Source organism: Palaemon carinicauda, chromosome 28 (assembly GCF_036898095.1).
Source record: "Palaemon carinicauda isolate YSFRI2023 chromosome 28, ASM3689809v2, whole genome shotgun sequence".
Classification (NCBI taxonomy): domain Eukaryota; kingdom Metazoa; phylum Arthropoda; class Malacostraca; order Decapoda; family Palaemonidae; genus Palaemon; species Palaemon carinicauda.
Genome location: NC_090752.1, coordinates 4400570 through 4413956, shown reverse-complemented (window position 1 = coordinate 4413956; position 13387 = coordinate 4400570). Strand labels below are relative to the sequence as shown.

Here is a 13387-nt window from a genome sequence, read left to right as displayed (position 1 = left end):
GAGGGAAGAAAAGAGCTAATGAGTTATCGGCAATGGGCAAGTCAAATTATTCAACCTATGCACAAACTGATATCAAGAAGGAAAAGATGATAAACTATTAATATTTGCAAAAGGAGTCCATTAGCTTCTTGAAAGTTCTCATTACTGTACTTCAAAACATGAAATATATTCTACATATTCACTCAACCACAACATTAATTTACATTATATACAAAACAGTTACAAAACTGGAACTTTTCCCTCTTCTGGTACACTAGCTAATGCTGGATAGATACTTTCCAACTTAATCTTGTTAGGAATTTTTATTTCAATTCTAACTATACTCTTCTACATTACCTTGTTTAAACAAACTCAAGTATGTTCAATATGGCAACAGTCGAATTAGTAGTAGTAGTAGTAGTAATTATTGTTGTTGTTTACTACTGATCAATTACATTTTAAGCTCAACCTGCACCTGCAAAACAAAAATAAAATTAGAAACATAACCTTGAGACCGATTAAGTTAATTGTAAATTCTAACAAGGGTTCGTAGTTTGAATCAGATACTACAGTATTCATAATGTACTCTACCATCATAAGACTCACATAGGTCTTAAAATAGTGTAAAAGTGTTTATAGTCTCTCATGCACAGTACATAAAGAATGGCCAATTGCACACACTGAAATTATGCTTTCATTCTGAAGTTAAATAAATTTTGTATTTGTACAACAAGGCAGAGATCAATTTGCATCTGGAGCTATATAATCTATGCCTAGTATGGCATTTCCATCCCTTCTCCCATAGCGTACTGGTTAAGGTTACGGAGATTTGCAATTCCAAAGGCTTTGCTGAAGTGATGTTTAGATACATAGACACTTCACAAAGCATCGTTATCGTTTGCCATCGTTTTACATAGTCCTGTACTACAAAGCACTAAAAAAGTTTCTAATATTGACAAGAACCATCCAAGCTTCTAGTACTGAATATTCCAAACTCCCTATTACAGTTGCTCGAAAGCTAATACAGTACCAATATGTGCAAGCATTTTACTTGCTGATGACAAAATGGAATAGACATTGAGGAATCTTGACTGTATTTTAGAATATACTGTAGAAAATTTCTTTATTCCAGTGTCTTTGTGTGTTCCCAGTCCCTACCTTTCCATACCGACCAACCCTCAGTATGATTTAACAAGTGATTTTAAGTTCTAAGAATTGTACTAACTGTCAAATAATTTTTATAATCTTAAGAGACAGCATTTGCAGCAGTTTTACTTTGCTGGGTTGCCACCCAAGTTAACATTCATGGAAATGAAAAAGTAAACTAGCTTGACAAGTCATAATATAAAGGACATTCAGATCAAAGACATTACTGTATATTATTCCATACACTATCTTCAATAACTTCTTTCTTACTTGCTCGCACTACTTATATACAAAACAAACTTTGGTATCACCAATTGTGTGAAGTACTAGGTCCAGAATAATGTTAGACACATCTACATACTGTTCATCCTTGGAAATAACAATGATGATGATGTAAAATATAAATGTACTTATCATTTTGAATTGGTGTAATAAGGTCACAGAGTTCCGATTACAAATCCTTACTAGGGATCACCCAACAAAAACAAATTTGGAACAACGCAAAATTTAAGATTGACAGCAGATCAAAACCACAAATTTGGATTTTTCTTGTATTTTTCTCTAATTATACAAACCCGAGCCCTTTATATAGGGGAATGAAAAGTGTGCAAGCTGAAATACTGCAGTTAAAAGATTTAATGAAGTGTAAACAACTAGATGGTAGTTGCCGGCCCAGTAGCTGGGAGGCGCCTTCCTCCCTCATCGCTTGCTCTAAGACAACTCACTCTAATAATAGCCTGGACTTAGTCTGGGGTTGATGCTGGCGGGCTACTCGGAGTGACTCGGGTGTGTATAGTTAGGGAAATAAAATTACCTCCAAATTTGTGAAATGTTCCCTTACATACTCATTCTTAGGTGGGAGGATAAACAGGTTTAACGGGCTGAAAACTTATCCTGGACACTTCAAACTCTAGCATTGGAAAATTATGAAGAGATAGGTGTCTTAACACCTCATGCACCAGAGGTTCAGCAAAACTCTGAGGTGCAAAGCCCTGACATTAAGGATTGTTCTCGAGCTGAAACTCTTTGCATCATACAAGGTGAGTAAGTTCATAATGGATTTATGTATGTCCTCACAAAATGCGTAATTATGATACATAGGTTTGTCAGTCTAAGTCACATTACGCCTTGTAATGGACTCTAGGGAAAGACACTATACCAGAGTATAGAACAGCAACACACTCAGTGGGGCTTACCTGCACCAAGATCTAGATCCAGTAGGCTAGGCTCTTGGTGCTGTACCCTAAGAGAGGGGAAGATTGAAATGAAATAGGACAGGCCAATTTGGAGCTAATGGTTCTGTGAGAGTAGAGGTAACTATACCACCTGCTGTGCTGCTACAATAGGGCCTAGAGTGAATATGTCAAGGTACCTTTGGATCACATTCTGCAGGTAATGAGCAGTACAGTACTGTATATGTAGGTTAATGTTTCCATACCCCTGCCTGAAGAAACTGTGTAACAAATAACTTTTAAATGTCAGTGAACCACCAACACTCCTGATTTGATTGCCTTCCCTGAAAGGTGAAAGGGTAGTCAATGACCTCTCGTAACGAAGAAGAAATGGAGTTCTTTATAACTTTCTGTTACTGTACTAATGGATAGGTGCTGCAGGTGGGTCATGTTTGCTCGAGATGGCGTCTCAGAGCTCTCACAGGACACAAGAGCAACAGGTCAAAATCATCGGATAAATATCAAAAGACTACCAACCTGAAAAGAATTATGCCTTTCAGCTGTGCATTTCGAGGAATCGTACTTAGGAGACTAACATCTTGTCAATATTTGCACATAAAAAAAGAAGCGTAGGGCTAGCACATCTGGCCGAGGCGAGTTCAGGTGTGACACTCTGGGTAGAATTACTTCACTGATCTTCAGTAGAATTATAATTGTGTTTTGCCTGGTGTAATAATATCGTTCTGTGGATTTCCCACTGATCCCAGCCCCCCATCACTTTCTATCATCACGGACACATGAGAGCGCTACTAGTCCTCCTTCCGTTCCGTCCCACTCTTCCTGACATGAGGGAGTTACTGGTCCTCCTTCAGTTCTGTCCCATTCCTCCAGACATCCCTGTTACTACTTATTTTAAATGATGTTTTGCATGTGATCTATCTGCCTTTATGCTAGTCCCAGCCATGCTAGTTTTGGTCGACCACATTTCCTTCTTACTTGCTTTAAAGCCTGTGAAAGCTTGACGAGTTGGTGTTTCTCATGATAACCTGCATATGTGACCAAGTCTACAAGTTGTCTTTGTTCAATGATTTGGCTCCATGCTACCGATTTTGTTAGTTTGTATACGTTAGCATTCGAGATTTCAAGTAATACATGATACACAAGTTTCCAGCAAATTTGGAATTAGCTATAAAGCATGGATGAATGCTGGGTATTTTAGCATTTCAATTTTTGGGGGGCTGAGGCATAACAACATCAATCGATTAAAATGTGCATACAGTACCATTTTGTATTTCAAGTTCAATGTTTATTTTTGGGACTGATGGCAGGTTATTGAGCATGTGTTGTTTAAAATTGCTTTGGGCCACTTTCAAGTTTTTTGATAACGATCATTAGCTGGTTTTTTAACCAATTGAGAGCTTTCAAGTAATGAATTTATTCATGTAAGTTCTCAAATGTTTTAAAACAACCATTTCTCCACCACCTTCTCTTTAGTTCCATCATTTCTATCATATGTTCTGGGTATCCTTACAGATGTGGGAAGTGACATCCCTCTTCTTTTAGAAAAATTACTCAGCATATAAGTTTTTTAAAAAAACACATCCATTCCTTCAGCTCTATAATACCTTACCTACTGACAACAGTGAGTCTTTAAGACCTCTAAATCAGTAGGCTTGAAAACTATTAGCGAAGGTTGCTCTATAGGGAAAGAGTCGTGCATGTGGTTTTTCTGTGACTGCGTTTACGGGCACTTTTAAAAAAAGGCACCCATCGAGACATTTCAAATACTCCTACCCGTCAATCTTTTCCTTCAAAGGTCCTTTCTGCATGGCACTATTATCCTCATTATCGTCATTAGCCTACTAGCTACGCCAAAATCCTTGTTGGAAGAGCAAAACACTATAAGACCAATGGCTCCAACAAGGAATAATAGCCCAGTGAGCCAAAGAAATAAACAACAGTGCTGTATAGGAATGAGGTTTTATATGGAAAAAACTCAAAAGATTTCTTCTAAAAGGACCTTTATTTCCCTCGCAAATAGTTAATAAGATGTACCTTAATATAACCTGCATTAATCAGGGCCCTCCAGTGGGAATGGGCGTTTTGAGATGGGGAAATATAAGGTCAAATTCATTGAAAGCACAATATTAACTAAGAAGTTTCTTCTTATTAGAAACGTAGTTCTGTGTTTTCCTATAATTTTACTCAATAAATTTTAAGAAAAAGTAAATAAAATCAGTATTACAATGGTAATTATTGGTTTTGTTATTGTTACAGACGGAAAAAGCTTTTCTAGTAAAAATCAGGCGTTTCAAGAAGAAAAACGTCAGTTTTCTTCAAAAATGACACTTTCACTACACCATAAAAACTTAACCACATAAGCAATAATAATCAATGGGGTTAGTGTGCGCAGATCAGTATGTCACGCTTGCCAGTACATAGAGAGCTTGGCGTTTTTACATTTTTGTTCTATGGGCAAAGCGAGCCCACAGTGAAGTAAAATCCATTTTTATTCCTAGGTTACATTGCCCTGTAATACAGTAAAATAATATTCAGGTTCTTAGTTTATTTGCTTTTAAAATGAAGGTTAAATTCAGTGGGAGCACATTATTTACTACAGGAAAAACTAATTTTCCTGTTCAAAACACTGCTCCGTCCACAACTATAATAACAAAAAAACTCCTTACGCTACTACCATATTCATAAGAAACATTGACTAACCTAACCACGACTTAGCAGAGCAAAATACTTCGTTTCAAAATACAAGCAGCAATGAAATCCATTTTGAGTATTAATAACCAAACAGTGAGCTTATAACAAATGTATACTAGAATTTTTGGTAATACTCGACAACTAAACCTTTTTTTCCCTACCCGTTTAGGAGTCCATTAACTTGAAGACCAAAACCTACACTTTCATTACAAGTAGTTTTACATCAGCAACAACAATTATATTTAAGCTAACTGAATATTAATAAATAAGAGTAAGTTGGCACCTAACAATAAAACCTCAATTACCTGTCCTTCACAAGAAATTAAACTTATACATTGACACTTAAAATTTGATGTTTGACAAATGGCGACTGACGGGTCCTACCTTTAACTCGATATTCCGGTTCCAATATTTCAGAAAAGTGATATCTTCTTCTGTTTCAATATACAGTCGTTTCTTGAGAAAGATAATTTATATTGCTTTTCATATATAATTCTTGCGATATGAAACTTATCGTACTAAATATGGTTAAATAGAAACATGATACTCTTTTCAAAGATCTTCAACATACTCGCTTGTGATATGGCCCAAATGGCTGGAGGTAAGGGTGGGGTGATAATGATGTAATGGATGAGGGGGGGGGGTGAAAGAACCGGGGGGGGGGGGGGGGATTGAAAATTGAACCCAAATGATTGAATACACCAATAATATTTTTTTTAGAAGATATTTAACGTACGGATAGGGGGAGCTAAGACAAAATGGGGGATGGATAGTAGCTGAAAAAAACCAGGGAAAAAGGAAGATTTTGTAAATTGAACTAAACTGCCTTTTTTTACATACAAAACTTAGGAATAATTTTCAGAGATGAATCGTCCATGCAAGTGAAAACGAATTATCACATATGTTAATCATTTGTAAAGCAATGTACAAATGATTATTATTATCATAACTTCCTAAGCTACAACACTAGTTGGAAAAGCAGGAGGCTATAAGCCCAGGGACCCCAGTAGAGAAAATAGCCCAGATAGGAAAGGAAACAAGGAAAATTAAATATTTCAAGAACAGTAACATCAAAATAAATATTTCCTATAGAAACTTTAACAAAACTAGAAGAAGAGAAATTAGATAGAATAGCGTGCCCGAGTGTACCCTCAAGCAAGAGAACTCTAACCCAAGACAATGAAAGACCATGGTACAGTCTGAATGAACATTATACAATAGCGTAGAGACAGTAAATTACAAAACTAAAGACGTTACGTACCATCAAAACTAAAAGTGTTTATAACTCTATAGATATTTTGATACACAGAACTATAAGTCTAGGGCCTACCTCTATAAATGGCGTTTAATAAGATAATTTTCCTTATGAATTATAAGGTGTATGCATACATACACATACACACACACACACACACACACACACACATATATATATATATATATATATATATATATATATATATATATATATATATATATACATACATATATTACATATGTAATCTTCTTTAGCACGAAGATAACTTAATATGCGGTAGTTTACATAAGGAAAATTGAAAGATGTGGATATGTAGAAATGCTCTACAGTTTCGTCCGCCATTGGACCTCTTCTTGGAGCGTTTATTATTCATAATAAACGCATATATATATATATATATATATATATATATATATATATATATATATATATATATATATATATATATATATAAAGAGAGAGAGAGAGAGAGAGAGAGAGAGAGAGAGAGAGAGAGAGAGAGAGAGAGAGAGAGAGAGAGAGGGGGGGGGGGCACTGCCATAACAATAGTTACTGGTAAATCACGGATAATGGAGGGACAAAAATGTGTGAAAAAGGGCTCAGCGTTTGAACTGTGAATAGTGTGCACGACTCGTAACATGAATGGAATCAATTTGCTGATTATAATGCACAAAACCATTGCGAAAAATATTACGAAATGAGATAATGAATAGGACATGTTTATTGTTCGAATTTTGCGTGTTTATAATGTAAAGGACCTCTAAAGTATTTGGGTTAAGGCAACTGAATATAAGTGTTACAATATCTCCAATATTCTATCCTGTTCGTAATACTAGGCAGGTGGTTAATTCTAATAGCCAGGCCTTCTCCATCATAAGGCACAATACTACACAGTATTCTAGAAGTTTTATTCCAGCTGTTACCAAGTTGTGGAATGATTTTCCTAATCGGGCAGTTGAATCAGTAGAACTTCAAAAGTTCAAAGTTGGAGCGAATGTTTTTATGTTGACCAGGCTGACATGAGTCTTTTTATAGTTTATATATGACATATCTGTTTTTGACGTTGTTAATAGTTTATAGAGGACATATCTGTTTTGACGTTGTCACTGTTTTTAGAATGATTTATTGTTAATTTATTCTCATCATTTATTTATTTCCTTATTTCCTTTCCTCACTGGGCTATTTTTTTCCTATTAGAGCCCTTGGGCTTATAGCATCTTGCTTTTCCAACTAGGGTTGTAGCTTGGCTAATAATAATAATAATAATAATAATAATAATAATAATAATAATAATAAAGAACTGGATCATATTATAATTGACGATCTCATTGCGCCAAAAGAAGCATAGAAAACGAGGAGACTGAAATGTGTGGATGAGCCATTTTGGACTTAAGCAGCCCATTCACGATCAGTAATTACTGAAGGAATTCCTTCAGTAATTACTGATCGTGAATGGGCTGCTTTGGATGAGACAATCAAATTGTACTGTATATAGAGGGTGTGATTTTGGAGGTGGGGGGGGGGGGGGGTTAAAGACACTAACCTAAGATCAAAGTTCAGGACCAGAGGAAGGAATGGGTGAGGACTATTTCGTAAAACTATTTAACTATTTGAGAGTAAATTTTGGATGCTTGACATATTTTTGGGACTGGGATGAAAAAAAAAAAAGAAAATTGGCAGGAAAGAATACAATGTTATCTCATTCTGTCTTTGCAACTGAAGGATGAAATTACTTGCATGTTTTCATGAGGATGTATGTTGCAGAGGCAAAGGACAGTGACATTGCCCCATAGAGCAGGGCAATGCCCTAGAGACTGACTATATATATATATATATATATATATATATATATATATATATATATATATATATATATATATATATATATATATATTTATATTTATATATATATATATATATACACACATATGTTCAGCGCCAAAGCCCCACTCCACCCAAGCTAGGACGAAGGAGGGCCAGGCAATGGCTGCTGATGACTCAGCAGATAAACCTATAGGCTCCCCCAAAACCCCCATCCTTAGTTCACAAGGATGGTGAGGTTGCAGCGGCCAAAGAAACTAAAGAGTTTGAGCGGGACTCGAACCCCAGTCTGGCGTTCACCAGTCAGAGACGTTACCACATCGGCCACCACAACCCAAATTACCATTGTTTCACAGGTATAAGTATATTACGCCTTACTTTCATTGTATCTTTAAAATTTGAAACTTGATATATCTTAATCATATTTATTTGCACAGGGAAAAGATATGTTACATCCAAATTCTTAATCCAGAGAGTAAAAATAAAATGACAAAATCATTAAATGCTAATAATATTCAAACGAAAAAAAAAATAGTTTAGACTCGACTCCTAAAATACATAAAACCAAAATTATCATTTAAGTAATACATAATTACAGCTTGCGGGAAAGTAATATATCTAAAATTCTAATATACTATTGTTATATGGCATATATCTCGTCCCTCTGCTCCCATAATCTACTACTACACTAGTAATAAAAGAATTGCAATTAGTAATATGGAACTGATTTGAAAGATATTCGGAAACTTACGAACAAAATAATCATTGCATCAAGCAGACCGATTTTCATATATAAGATTAATACTTTATTTCAATTGCACATAATATAAATGTTAATTCAAATTACTTCTGCTATAAAAAATATCATGAAATTAATGTTCTCTTGACCATAACACTTTCTGCATGAGTTACCCATAAAATAAGTTTTCTCTAATGCTTTGGTTACATAGAAAATGGTCTTACGTGGGTAACAGCAACATTATTCGGTGGCTAGTGTTTATCAATTTTTTTTATCTACTTTACATCCTCAATTGCAGGAATTTAAAATTCTCCGCATACAATAAAATCTTTTAAAAAAACTATTCAAGCTATTAATTTTATTTATTGGCCTTAATCGGAAAAAAATATATAAGATTAGTCCGCAAGAGCATCAAATCCTAAGACAAAATATTTAAGCTAAGCGACTAAGCAGACATGATAGCTCCAATTAATTATCAAATATGCTGCAAAATGAATAAATCTCTTAAATATTCCTCCAAATTAATATCATACAATAATCTCATCGATAGCCTATTAGAAAGAAACAGTAGATCCTATGAGAACAATTCTGAAAACTAAGGTTTAATGGCATAAAACCTAGGAACTTTTATTATTATTATTATTATTATTATTATTATTATTATTATTATTATTATTATTATTATTATTATTATTATTATTATCAAAAGGAAGATATTAAGTAGCCCAATGAGTAAAACTCGCATAGTTATTTATCACAATCCTTCAAAATTGTGAAGAAATTCATACGGAGAATAGTGAAAAGAACGAAGAGACAGATAACTGAACACATATTATTCTGGGGAACATTTTCACGTATAAACAATATAAGATAGATAGTCTAAAGAAGTGATATATTGAATACCGTCCTCTTTAACTTAGTGTACCCCTGTCAAGAAGAATGGAATTAGTTTATTTTTTTTTTCTAATAAAGAATTTAGGAAGGAGGTTTAAATGCACCATCTTTCTACGACAATCCAAATCATTATTACCTTAGGAGAGAAGGCATTCAATACTTAAATTTACTTGCAACATATATTTCTCGTTTAATATAGGATTACTGTTATGTAGGTTAACGATATCAAAGATATATTTCTGGGCATCGGACTTGCAAAATCTAGAGTGAAAGGGTGGTTCCATTTATAAATTCGGAAAAACTGGCATCTTGTACAAAGTACAAGAGACCATAAAACAAATGTTAGCATCTACCTGTACAGTATGTACTACTGAATTTCAAGAATTATATTATGAAACTGCTGTCTATATATCAGTGAGTTTTACTCACCTCATCGAAACCCCCGTGACCGAATTGATAGCATTTTATTTGAACTACCCATATTGGGTAAATGAATAAATAAACAAAACTCGTGTGATATACATAGATATTCATATCTCACGATGAGATCGAACACTAGACTCCAAGATAAAAAAAATCCCTATAATAATAATAGTAATAATGATAATAATAATAATAATAATAATATTATCATTATTATTATCATTATTATTATTATTATTATTACTATTATTAGTAGTAGTATTATTATAATTATTATCATTACTATTAACATTACAAGCTAAACTATATCCCTAGTTGGAAAAGCAAGATGCTATAAGCCCAGGGGCTCCAACGGATAAAAATATCCCAGTGAGAAAAGGAAACAAGAAAATAAATAAACTACTAGAAGAAATAAATAATCCAAATGAAATATTTTAAGAACAGTAACAATACTAAATTAGACCTTTCATATATAAACTATAAAATCTTAAAAAAAAAAAAACAAGAGGAAGAGAAATAAGATAGAACAGTGAGCCCGACTGTACCCTCAAGCAAGTTGGAAAAACAGGACTCTATAAGCCCAGGGTCTTCAACAGGGAAAACAGCCCAGTGAAGAAAGGAAACAATGAAAAATAAAATATGTTAAGAACAGTTACAACAATAAAATAAATATTTCCAATATACACTTTGAAAACCTTAACAAAACAAGAGGAAGAGAAATAAGATAGAATAGTTCGCCCGAGTGTACCCTCAAGCAAGAGAACTCTAGCCATTAAAGGCCCTGCACCCTTTGATGCCATCCATTCAGATATTCCTGTCCTTAATAATATTTCTAGGAAGGGAAACGACAAATGTTACCCTGTTGCTGGTTTGCATAGAATAATTGCTCCCATTAAGAAAGGCAAAGAGGTTGGTTCTATGTATAATATTAAGCTAGGTTTTGCATTTATCGATATTAGAAGGAATTATATGACAAAAGTTTCAGTATGTGTTTTTAAATAGAGTTTATGAGAAAATTCTACTGGGGTGTATGTATGATAGCGGCCACTTGTATGATGACACGGTTGACTAATAATACGGCAGTGTATAGGGGGGGAGGGGATCGCATGGTTGCCTTAGGCCCCCAGCCCCCGTTAGGTAAATAGGTAAGGACACGGCTTGTAGGTTAGGTTAGGTTAGGGAGTTTAAATTAGTTGGTGTCAATTTTTTACGCACACTTGATGAACTGGACACTGATATACGAAGGCTCCATTTTAGCTATAACTGAAGGCGGGAAAACAATATTTTTCCTGTAATTGTCTGTACCAGTTTCCTCCACTGAAGTCTGAGATCCCTTCATTGGCCAAGATCCCCTTTTTATCGATTAGAATACTAATCGAATAATTCCCCTCAGGGGTCGAGAACATATGACTGTAATTAACGCATATAAAATATTCTGAGAGCTGATTCAGAAAACGTTCAGGTTTGTACAAATAGCAGGTCTGAACGTTCTATTCAAATCAAAGTTTATTATGAACTTAAAAAAAATTAAAGTAATTCGTTTACTCGTAACGGTTATCACAACAAAAGCTTTTAACACGTAGCCTTGAATAATTACAAAACGTACTTATTCTAATGATACATTAAGCCCTACAAATAAAGCCTTTGCAATAATTATACAAGACAAACAGTTGTTCATTTCCACACCAAAAGAATCCTCAACCCAAATGTTGCAACTTCCACAAATAACGAGTTCATATTTGAAGATTAACAAATCAAATTCGTATTACTAATATTATTTCTGGATTGTTTAAAAACTAAGAGCAGCTGAAAGAACTATGCGCAACGCAACAAGGGTGACGATTACAATGAGGGAGTTACCCCTTTAATTTCAAACATCACGTTTTCTGACAATAGCACACTTTGTTTTCTTTAATAATATCTTTGAGGTGACTAATATAAATTACTATGATTCACTACCGTATTTGGTTTGTATCACATTCACTGACGAATCGTTTAAAATCCTTTATACTTTAGGGAACTCAACAATTTCAATGCTTGATCACATATCAATAAATCAAACGTCAATTGGTAGGGGATAAATGCCGTAAACAAATTAGTAAATACTATCAAAATAATTCCACACACTAAAACTCCCAAGTAAGAAAATATTGCAAGTTATTTCTAGTATTACCAATAATAAAATTAAACTTTAACATATCATGGTTGATTAAACAGACCTGAAAAACAGAGAACTGTCACGAAAGGAGAAGAGATTTAACTTAGTTGTTGATATTCCAAGGGACCTGTAACTCATGACTGACATCTCTTGTTGTGACTAAAGCTGATAGGCAAACGGAATCTTGGCGCAAGAAGGGTCACTAAACGATATGTCTAAAAGACACAATTTGTACTCCTTGGAAATTTCGTAAATGCCATGTCTCCCTTTAGCAAATAGAAATTAATTCACGCCCTTTTAAAATTTTACTATGCATTTCAATACAATTCGAAATTTACAAGAATATATTAATGATTCGAGTGTAAAAACAGATATGGATTGGAATTTTGAAACGGTAGGAAAGTAAGTTATGGTGTGAAGTTTCATATGAAACTACAATGAAAATAATCAGTTTCATATGAAACTACAATTAAAATAATCTGCATTTCAAATATGTATCACTTTTGAGTTACAAAACCCTTTTCTCGTATCTCACCAATGAACGACATTTAATGAAAAGGATTTATTTGTTAATAAACAAGTCGCCGACCATCGTTTCTAATAAAACTGATCCCTCCTGAAAAAGTATCATTATTATTATTATTATTATTATTATTATTGCTAAGCTACAACCCTAGTTGGAAAAGCAGAATGCTATAATCCAAGGGGCTCCAACAGAGAAAATAGCCGAGTGAAGAAAGGAAACAAGGAAAAAATACATTTTAAGAGTAGTAGGTGTTAAACCACCATCTTTGAAACTTGACAGTATGGTTGGAGTAAGTATCTATAATGAGGTGATTAATTAAGCTTACATGTTGAATATATGATGTCAAAAACTTCGGTCTGTGCTTTACCTTCAACAGACTTGACTCTTGAGAGGGAGCTACTTTCCTCATTGGGCTATTTTTCCCCGTTGGAGCCCTTGGGCTTATAACATCTTGCTTTTCCAACTAGGGTTGTAGCTTAGATAATAATAATAATAATAATAATAATAATAATAATATAGGCTATTTTTCCCCGTTGGAGCCCTTGGGCTTATAACATCT

At 34.1% G+C, this 13387-nt stretch overlaps 1 long non-coding RNA gene across 9 annotated transcripts in view; it reads right to left on the bottom strand.

Annotated features, from left to right (window-relative positions):
* LOC137621427 (uncharacterized) overlaps positions 1–13387 on the bottom strand; it is a 315539-nt gene that overhangs the window by 37954 nt on the left and 264198 nt on the right. For 3 of the 9 annotated variants that reach the window (XR_011040216.1, XR_011040224.1, XR_011040217.1), the window contains exons 1-2: positions 5315–5393; positions 337–454 (exon numbers count right to left, since the gene is read on the bottom strand). The exons of the other annotated variants lie outside the window; for them this stretch is intronic. This is a non-coding gene — a long non-coding RNA (uncharacterized lncRNA). Of the gene's footprint in view, positions 1–336; positions 455–5314; positions 5394–13387 lie in introns of those variants that run through there. 9 annotated transcript variants of the gene reach the window in all.